Raw genomic sequence first — 11,086 nt, forward strand, 5'->3', positions numbered from 1 at the left:
ATCAGCAATCCTTGATGCAGGATGTGGTGGAAAGAAGGTACTCTTCTTCCCTTTACTGGCATAAACTGGAAGTGGAACTCAACATCTAGCTCAGATCCCAATGGCCAAAACTTCATCATGCAACTATATCTAGGTGCATGGAACTTAGAAATGTAGTGTTAACTGGTTGCCCTTTGTCTGCCTAAGATTTTTGTTACTCTAGAAAAAGTAAAACAGATGTTGATGATAACTACCAGTTTTAGCCATCATAGGATATTCATAAAAAATTTGATCTGAAGTTTTTTGGGAGTAGTGATAATAGGTCGTTCTCACAATGATAAAAACTACGAAGGGTTCAGTTCAAATAACTTAAATGCCTGACATGATCCTTGTCCTTGAGGAACTTACAGCCTCACCGAGGGAGACAGAAATATACACCAATTATTTCAATATAATGTAAGGTTTAAAATTATATGTATACAAATGCCATAGGAAGACAAGCATGGAAAATTGACCCAGGTATGAGCTATTGAAAAATGCCCTCACTGAACACCAAGAATGAACCAAGTCTCAATGGAATAAACATATAAATAGCTACAGAAATTTTAAAAAGCAATTTTGTCTATAACATTTCATAGCAAATAACCATAGTTTAATTCCTACAGTGGGAATTAATACCAGTTGCCCCAGCGGTATTCTTGGTGATGTCTTCAGCGGGTCAGCAGTGCCCCAAAGCAGCAGCACACCCTAATTTTGCTACTCCTGGTGCCAAAGCATATTTGTATAAGAATCCTCGGAACTAGTTTCTAAAGATACAGACCCCAACCTTCAAGCATCCCAGTTTCAAGATATTTGCTGAGCTTAATCCATGGAGCCAAGATGACATGAAGCCGGGATGATGTGAAGCTGGAATGATGTGAAGCCAGGATGACTAAACCAGGATGCTGCACACCAGACCATCACTTGCCTTATCAGAATGGCGGGTGCTCATCAGCACCTAAAGAACTTTGTTCTGCTCCCCTCTCTTTCCTTATTAAAAATCTCTGCCTCCACTGAGAGGTGGAAATGGGCTTTGTGACATGAGTCCCCTGCCTTTCAGATGGCCAACATCTGCAAATAAACCACTTTACATTAGCACCTGCCTCTCAAGTATTGGCTTTTGTAGTGGCAGGCAGCCAGACCTGCTTTCAGTTACAATAGTATAAAGTATATAAAACAAAGTGGAGCCACTCATGTCAACCAAGATGGCTACCAGTCAGCTATAACAATTTGGTTCAAGAGGGAAACTACCTAAGTCATGCTAGACATGTCTGGCAAGGAGACACACCTAAGATATCTGCACATGTAATCAGGACAGCCATATTTGCAGAGTGGGATCACCCATAGATAGGCCCCTGGGGAGATTCCCCACTTGCCATCAAGGGTGCCAAGACACTTATCAAGAGACCCGGAAGGGTGGAGTACACCACTCTCAAGGTTATAACTGAGGCAGGCTCCAGGCCACCGCTGAGACAGCTGAGCTCCACACACCAGAGTGCTGCTCCATGCCATGCTGGTTTCCCTTGACATCAGCTGCCGGAGGCTCTGCCCTGCTGGACTGAGGACTGTGTCTGCCCTGCTGCCCACCTGGCTCTGAAGATATTTCCTTGCAAGACACTGGCGGCTCCCTTACCCACTGTGCTGTCTCCTAGTCCCTGCAGACTGAGACTCCAGATTCATCATCTCCTAATGCTCTTGTATGATGTTACTACTGACTGTTTCTGAATGATGAGTACTGTCAATAGTTTAGTATAGATTTGGATTAAATCTGCATTAATAAAATCCGAGTGAATAGCATAGTCACCTGTGTTGGCTCCCTGTTATTTCTCCGTGCTGGTGGCACCTGTGGGACTGGTGGTCATACAGGCAGCTCAGTGCTTTTGGTAATTAAGGCCCGGGTCAGATGTCCAAGCGGGGACTCAAGGCTGGCTTATAGGAAAGACTATATTGCGAATACATGCTGGTGACGGAGCATCAGCTCTAACTCCCAAGGGTAGCCATTAGCATTGTGCCAAATGACAACAGATGCCTGCAGTAAAATGCAAACAGTGACTGCAGTCAGCATTTAGGGACCAGCATCTGCAGGCATTTAACCACTTACACTTCTGCCTCACATTCTTTCTCTGAGATTCATCTAGCTAATCAGGACAGCCAGGACCCTTAGCTGGAAAGGAAGTAAAGAATGATTTAAATTGTTTGTTTTATTCCTGGTGCGGAGGAAAAGCATTGTATTAGTGAATTCAGCATTTGGAGCTGAATACATAATTCCCTTCATGACAACAAAGAACAATAAAAGCAATACCACCTGTTCTGAAGTTTTGCTCCCCATCCCCCACTCCCTTCCCACAGGCATATAAAGGACTGTAGTGGCAGCTTTACCAGAAAGCAGAAACTGAACCTTAAATAGACAGAAGAGTTAATGGTCTCTGAATTTCATTAACTATCTATTTTTCTCAAATAGAATTAGAACAGCTTCCTATATAGAAAAATGTTTACTGAATATAAATCTTATTACTTGGGTATTGAATTCAGTGATACTGAGGGCACTCCTTTGTAGACAAAGGTTCTTTTGCTCAGGTTTGATTTCCATTATTTTCTAACATAAATGCCTTTGAAGTACTATGCAGTTTTTTTTGTTTGTTTGTTTTGATACCTTAGTGTTTTTTGAAGCCAGTTGAACATTTCCTTTGGGGTGTCAGTTCTTTCCTATGCACTTTCCCTTTGTACCCACTAGTAAGCAGGGACTTACTAAGAGTCACTCACCCGAGGGAGCAGGAATGGCACACACACTTGGGAATCCACTGTTTTCATGCCACTTCTTGCCTTTGTTAGCTCTCCTAAGGGAACTGGATATTTTCTCATATTGAGTCCTTACCAGGCCTTTCCCCAGAGTTTTTCAAAATTCCCTCCAAAGAGCTTGAAATCTAGTCATTTGCACCACCCTTAGCTTTTGTGGGCCTTGAGAAGCTTATTTTGTATCTCAGCTTTGTCCTCTTTCCTTCTCTACCTTTTTCTGCTTCTTTTTTCCTTTGAGTCCCTCTCTCACCCCTCTATTCCATTCTCTGGATTGTAGTCTCCTGCTACTCCCACTGCTTCTCACCCCTGCAGCTTCACTCCCCTCCTAGACGCACTACTGACTTAGGTATAATAGCATCATGCCAGCTGGGTGGGACTTCTTTCCATCACAGGTGAGTGGGGCTACATATAGCTTCAAACTGGAGCCCTAGGATTTGGATAGGGAATGATGGGAATCCGGATTGTGTTCTCTAAAACCAGACCTAGTATTCCTGTCAGTTTTCTTCGGCAAAGTATAATTTTATTTTTTAATTAAAAAAATATTTTGTCTCATATGTAGAATAGATATGTCAAAGATTTATTCAAATCATTAATGAAGGGATCAGTAAGATGTCGTCGGCAGCCGTCCGTCTCGAGAGACGATGGTGTAGCTTCTTAAGAGTCTATCTGCACCGCCGAGAATGGCTGTGCAGTCCGACTCGGGAGTGACACGGTATCTGTCTCCTCCCGTGTTGAATCGACATCTTGCGATGACGCTGGAGTGTCCTCTCCAGTGAAGCTGAAGCTACAGAGCCTGGGCAGGGTGATATGGAGGGTCTGCTGTTGCCCATGCAGCAGACCCCCACTCTCTTCGCAGCTGAAGGGTCCAAGGGAAAGACGGAGTCAATACAGCTTGGCTTCAGGTGCGCCGCAGGAGTTGCCGGTGTTGACTACAACATCAAACCGCCTTAGGGACTCCGGCTCTGGATTTTCTGTCGGGGTTTACTCCCTTAGCCTTTCCCCTGAAGAGGTATGCCGCAAGGCAGCGGAGGTTTTTTGGAGTCAAGAGTTTTCCTTCTCTGATGTGCCCTGACTGGAAGATCGAACCAGCGACACTTAGCTCGCAGGCCGACGCTCAATCCACTGAGCCAAACCAGCCAGGGAATCAGTAAGATGACAATGCTGATTTAAACAGCATTTGAGTTGCTGGATATTTAAAGACAGAGAAAAAGAATATTAGAATAAGATTGTTATGTTAGGTATGAAACTGGTTAATATCCCACAAGGCAAAAAAGCCATAAATATGGGAAAATCCTTCTACTAGACAATTGTCTGAGCATTACTCATTGAATGTCTCATCCTTGTCCCACTGAACTACAATACCATCCTTGTAATGTGTCAAGAATATATATGTGTAGGTCTACTTATAGGTTGTTCATTTTATTCCAATGGTGTCTGTTCCTATACAATTATCACATTATTTTAATTAATGGTTTTATAATAATATTGATATCTGATGATAAAACAGTATCACGTGTACTTAATTAATGGTTTTGTAATAATCTTGATATCTGACAATTAAAATTTCCCCAGTTTATTATTCTTTTTTGTAGGAGTGTCTTAGCAATTCTTGGCTCCTTTTTCTTTCCAACAGTTTAAAAACATGGTTGCAAATTCTTTAAAATTTTTCATTTCAAGGTGGGATCTATGTTACCTCCTCTTGTTATATAGAATCACTGCTGTTACACTCTATTGGTTGAAGCAGTTGCAAGCTCATCCATGGAATGTGTGATCCTGGACTAGAAAAAGGACATTAGCAGGACAATTGCTAAAAATTGAAAAGTCTGTAAATTAGTTAATAGTGTTGTGTTAATGTTAATTTCCTGGCTTTGATCATTGTACCATGATTGTGTAAAATGTTAACACTTGAGGAAATACAAGAACCTTAGAATATCATAACTCGAATCACCTGCCTCCTGACTTTCATGATCTTTTATCCATTATTTTGCCTTTAAAAAAAACCTAAGCAGATTAGATAATACTAATTGTTTTTTTTACAGAAAATATTTATCTTGATGTTTACAAGTTGGTTTTTTTTGTTTGTTTGTTTTTTGCCTGTGACTTGTCTGGCATTTCAGCCTTCTGAAAACATTTTCTTCTTTCTAAAGAATACCTTTTAGAAACTCCTTGGGTGTAGGTTTGTTGAAAATAAACTCCCAATTTTTATTATCTCTGTCTTTATTTCCTCCTCATTTTTGAAAGACAGTTTTTCTAAGTGCACATTTCTAAGTTAGTAGTCATTTTTAAAAATATTTTAAAGATCTTATTCTACTGTGTTCTGGCTTTTGTTTTATTGTTGAGATGTCTGCTGTCATTTTTAAATTGTCATTTATTTGTAGTTTGTTCTGTAGTTTCATTATATATGGACTTTTAAAAATACTATTTATTTTACACTGTGCATTCTGTGTCTGTACAATTATATCTTTCATTTTCTGAAAATTCTTAGTCATTATCTCTTCAACTGTCATCTCCCTTTATGCTTTTATTCTCATTCTCTAAACTTTCAACCAGACCTCCTTGTTCTGTGTTGCATACTTCTTACCTTTTCTTTCATTATTTCCATCTACTGTCCTGCATTTTTCAAAGTTATCTTCCAGTTTGTAAGTTTTTTCTGCTATGTGTAATCTGCTAATTAACTCAACTATTCAGTTTTTATTACAACAATTATGGGTTTCTTGTCTATTTGGCTCTTTTTCAAATAACTTTTGTAATCTTATATATTGCTCAATTTTGTGATTCTTTTCTTATTTCTTCAAATACTTCATACATGGCTTTTATAGTCTAATGTCTGATATCCACTATGTATAGTCATTGGGTTTAATTCATCTGTTGTTTCTGCTCACTTCTGTGGTGTGTGAATTTGTGAGTGATAGGAAGCTATACATTGGGGGTGATTTCCTTCGGAGGATTTATGATGTTTTGCTGAGAAACGGGAGTGTTACTGACCTAGCACCACAGAAGTTCCCTTTTGGGATCTCAATTTAGCCAAAAAGTTCCAGCCTCCCCTCCGCTGCCTTACTGCTAGCGCAGGGCTCCTGTACTGCAGTGCTGTTGTTGGCATTTGCTTTCAGGATAGCCATCTGTCAGTCCCGTATTTGGGGCCTGCCAATCTTATTTTAGTCCATGGTCTCTCCCTGCTCTCATTGTCTGTAAGCCCAGCAAGGTCTGTTTCTCATGCAGCATCTTGTATTTTAATAAAGGAAAGTTCTCTCAGAATAACTGAATTTTTTCATTTTATTCAAGACACTTAGCATTACCTAACATTACATTCATTACATAATTAGTTGTTTATTGTTTTATGGCCGGTATCCCTACAGAATGTAAACTTCCTGAGAACAGAAACTTGGGTTCACTGCTGCATCTTCGGTGACCAGAAGACAGTGCCTAGTTCATAGCAGAGCTTAGAGCTTAACAACTATTTCTTGAAGGTTGGAATTAATTATTAAATGAATGAGTGAATTTCATCAATAAGTTCATTAATATCAGGTATTCCACTTATTTTCCCAGATACAAAGATGAATCTGACAAAGTTGTTTCCCTTGAGATACTTACAAGGCTTGGTGGTGTAAAATGAAAGAATAAACTTAATAAAACACTATAGCATGCACATATATACTTGTATAAATAATACTGTATCAGAGCATATACAGCTATCTCTCAAGCTTATATGCATGTTCAGTAGGTTTTAGCTCATGATGTAAGTTATAATAAACCTTTCATAGGAGAAGCAATACAGTTAAACTTACGGTTTACAGAGACTCTGGTGGAGCATGGTGGATGGATGAAGGCAAACAAGATATAAGGCAGAGAAAGTGGATAGGTGATTTCTGAAGTTTGTGCTTCATCTATTAAGAAACCATTTACAGTGTCTGTGATAAGCCAGGTACCATTCTAGGCACCAAGGAAATATTTGAGAACAAGACAATTAAGGGTGGTTGGTGGGTGGTGATGGCTGGCAGAGACCCAGGAAAGGCATCCCTAAAGAGGTAGCATATGTACAGAGACCTGAATGACAAGCTGGAGGCACCTGCAGGCAAGTCAGGGGGACAGAGCATTTCATTAGAGGGAATGTCAAGTGCAACCCTCTGTTTTGTGCTTCAAGGACCAGAAAATAGACCACTGTGCCTGAGACAAAGTAAGAGATGAGAGAGTATTTGTTGAGTTTGGAGAACTATGCAGGTGCCAGACCACCCAGGTCTTTATAGGTCATGGTAAGGAGTTGTTCAAAGTGCAACTGGAAACTGGGGCAGGGTCCAATATGGCTTAAGTTATAAAAAGTTCATTCATGTGGCCACTTTTTGAAGAATGTCCAGGTAAGAGGTGGTATAAAGTACTAAACTGGGTAAGATATGAAAGGGCCTGATCCCAGGCAGCGGGAGTCTCTCCATGCTGACCTACCTCCCCTTCCTACGCTGACACTTCTTCTACAGCTTGTTCGTTGCAAAATTCCTAATTCAGCCCAGTGCTTGGAATACAAAGGTGAAATGTGCATTCAAAACACGTCTGTGTGAATAAATGGCGACCAAAGGATTCTGTTCTTAGATGACATCAGCCAGTAACTGAGTTGCTTAAGAATAATGTTAAGCTGTGAGCTCAGTCAAATGTAGGTCAATTATATTTGGGGCTATTTCATAGTCACAAGTCATGGTTACGCTGTAATCGTAGCAATTGTAGTGACTTCACCTTTTTTTTTTTTTTTTTTTTTAACACATGCCTTTGCCATAGCGGAGTCTGTATAATTCTATGTACATAATCCAGTATGAATCTGTCACCACTACTAGAAATTAATTTCAAGAAAATATGTACTGTGTTTGGTTTGTCAGTAATATTATCATCACATACAAGAAGATAACATATGTTTAGGGAGTTTTTACTACTGGTAAGAATGAAGCTTTAGAGATGGTTACATTTAGAATTACCAAATGGAATAGTCTCTTTATATAAAACAAAATTGTCTCATTTCCAGGAAATAACTACTCTTCCAAGAAGTGGGAGTACAAAATTCTGTTAAGAATATGGCTTTGGAGATAAACATACCTGAGTCTGAGTCCCTACAGTGCCACTCATTAACTGTGTGATCTTGGGTACAAGTATTTCTTCAGTGCTGATTTCTGAAAAATATCCATGTCCAGAGTTGTTGTGTTTTGCTCCACATTTAAGAGCTCTATTTAATTCTGCCTTTATCAGTGTAGCTTTTTGAAATGATCTGTTAATATTCTGAACTACATCTTGATAGATCTAAAAGTCTATTAGACTGTAAGCTTCTTAAAGGCAGAGAATGCCTTGTTCACAATGGGATTATTTTCTGGCATCATGCCTGACACATGTGGACCCTTACCAAGTGTTTGTGGAGAGCTTTGTGATGAGACAGAGATGCCATCTCAGGTGTTTGGCTGGGGGCTTCGGCAAACCTCTAGGCTGGCATGATCTCAGGAAGATAGTCTGCTCCAGGGTTGGCCCTCAGCTCTACAGGCCTCGGGACTAGATTCTGCACTTTAGCCAAAGGCGATAACTTGGAGGTAGACTCAGACCAAACAAACTCATCTACAACTATATTTATTTCCACTAAGAAATATAACTTTTGGGTGGTCTGGAATTCTGCTTATTTATTCATTTAATGAATAATGCATTAAATAATGCATTAAGCATTTCCTGTGTGTCAGACATTGCTTTATCTTTGTATGAACAGTGAACAAAACAGACAAGATTGTCACTCTTGTGCAATTTGCACAACTAGGTCAACAAGCAAATATAAAATTGCAGATGGTGACAACTGTTATAAAGAAAAACATAGCAGGGGTGCAGCTCGTCTGTGAGCGTGAGTGGGAGGTGGCAGGCCTCAGACTCTGGCCTTTTCTACTGACTGAGGGAGCGCGACGTCTCCAGCCATGAACCGGTTTGGTACCCGGTTAGTGGGAGCCACATTGACCCCGTCACCGCCGCTGAAATCCCGCAGTAATGAAAACCTCGACAAAATTGATATGTCTCTCGATGATATCATCAAATTGAATTGAAAGGAAGGAAAGAAGCAGAATTTTCCGCGACTAAATAGAAGACTCCAGCAAAGTGGTGCCTGGCAATGCAGGATGAGAGTACGATGGGGAATCCAACAAAATTCTGGTTTTGGGAAGAATAGTCTGAGTCATAGAGGAAGAATAATGCCTGGAAAGAGATGTCCTTATGGAGTCATCACTGGCCTTGCAGCTAGGAAAACAACTGGAATTCGAAAAGGGATGAGTCCTATGTATCGGCCACCTCTAAGTGACAAGAATATAGAACGATATTTTCCAGCATTAAAAAGGAAGACAAACCTTCTGAGACAAAATGAAGTGCAGAGAAAACCAGTTGCAGTTCTCAAGAGACCTAACCAGTTAAATAGAAAAAATAATATTCCAACCAATTATACCAGGAATGGAAATAAATTAAGTCATCAGAAGGACACTCGACAGGCAACTTTTCTTTTCAGAAGAGGCCTAAAGGTTCAGGCCCAGTTTAACACAGAACAACTGCTAGACGATGTAGTAGCAAAGAGAACTCGTCAATGGTGGACTTCCACCACAAATGGAGGAATTTTGACTGTTTCCATTGATAACCCTGGAGCAGTGCAGTGCCCAGTAAACTCAGAAACCACGATTAACTCGCACTGCTGTACCCTCATTCTTGACAAAACGGGAGCAATCTGATGTAAAGAAAGTTCCTAAAGGTGTTCCCCTACAATTTGACATAAATAGTGTTGGAAAACAGACAGGAATGACTTTGAATGAGCGATTTGGGATCCTGAAGGAACAAAGAGCCACTCTCACATTCAACAAAGGCGGAAGCTGCTTTGTAACTGTGGGATAGAACTCGTGTTAAAGGGACTTTTGAGTGATGACTCTGTTAAAAAAAGTTGAATTGCTTGAAGAGTTAATCACAGGAATTCAAGAAACTTTATTTCACAATATTCACAAGGCTAAATACTCTTAGTTTTATTTTTGATTTTTTTTAACATGTATAAATAATGCCCTGAAAGAATAACAGGGAGTATGCCTATCTGTTCTTAAAGATTTCTTGGTTGACCCAGACAGAATAATTCTCTATTTGACCTTTTTGGTTTCTCATACAGCAGAAAGAAGACAGAAAGACAGAAATTGATTGTTTTTATGATAGTGGTATTTAGGGTCTCATCTCCTCTGCCCGATTTTTATACTTTGCCATGGTAAATATTGGTCTTCAGAAATATGAGTAGGGCTCTTTGTTGCTGTCACTTATCCTTTAATAGTGTTGATGTAATAAGTGCAGTTGACTTTTCTTCATTAGTGATATTGAAAAAGTTAGAATGGCACTTTTGGGTTTTAAGATTTGTGGGAGTATCTCTGAAACTTGACTCATTTTTCAGATTGTGTTAGGTTAATGCTCCAGAGTTATAAATCTTTAAAGTTGAAATTTTAACAAGAAACGTGACTCTAGGCATTAGTCTCGGTTTAAAAATGTTGCTGTTTGAGGGCTATAAATGCGTATTTACAAAGTTATCTAATAGAGACTCGAAGGAGAAAGTCCAATGTAAAAATCTGACAATTTGTGTAAGTAAATGAAGAAAGCATGAGAGGAAGTAGCAGGTTCAAGACAGGTTACTGAGGTGAAAAACTTTAAAACCCTGGTCATTGTCTTGAGTCTAGTGTTCACAAGAATTCTTCATGTGACATTCAGAGAAATTATAATTACTAAAATGGATTGAGTCCCATAGATGGTTTGATAGTAAAATTAATAGCCATAAAGTCCTATGCTCTTCTTATTTGAAAAGTTAAACTTTGTAGGCATGTAAGCTTGTTCAATTAAACAGTATACAGCTCCAAAAACAAAAATATACTTGAATATGTCACAAAGAAAAAAAATGCAAAATGATAATAGAGTTATGTTGTAACCCTTTTTTATACCTTTCACTCTGACTATTTGTATAAAGTTGAGGCATTTATGGTGAGAAAAAGATTACTTCTGTCCACATTCTGGAGGGGGTAGGAAGAGTTAGTCAGTTGTGCCAAGCTAGTGCTAAGAGTCCTCAGATGGTTGTATAGTACAGGTTACGGTATAATGCCAAAATGCAGCAAATATCCATTTACAAGTTTGGTCATTTTGAAGCTTAACCTTTTGGTTTGCTATAATGTTAAAGCCTCTAAGTAGGTGTTAACTTCCTTGGAGTGGATTATTAGCATTGATTTCTCTTTTTGGAAAAAGAAGACATTAAGTTATGGCT

At 39.4% G+C, this 11,086-nt stretch overlaps 1 pseudogene; it reads left to right on the forward strand.

Moving 5' to 3' along the window:
• Positions 1-8,659: 8,659 nt before the first annotated feature.
• On the forward strand, positions 8,660-9,870 carry LOC150012211 (UAP56-interacting factor pseudogene; annotated as a pseudogene).
• The last annotated feature ends 1,216 nt before the right edge of the window (positions 9,871-11,086 follow it).

The sequence above is a fragment of the Furipterus horrens genome, unplaced genomic scaffold (assembly GCF_987537825.1).
Source record: "Furipterus horrens unplaced genomic scaffold, mFurHor1.1.pri manual_scaffold_4, whole genome shotgun sequence".
NCBI classification, from domain to species: Eukaryota; Metazoa; Chordata; class Mammalia; order Chiroptera; family Furipteridae; genus Furipterus; species Furipterus horrens.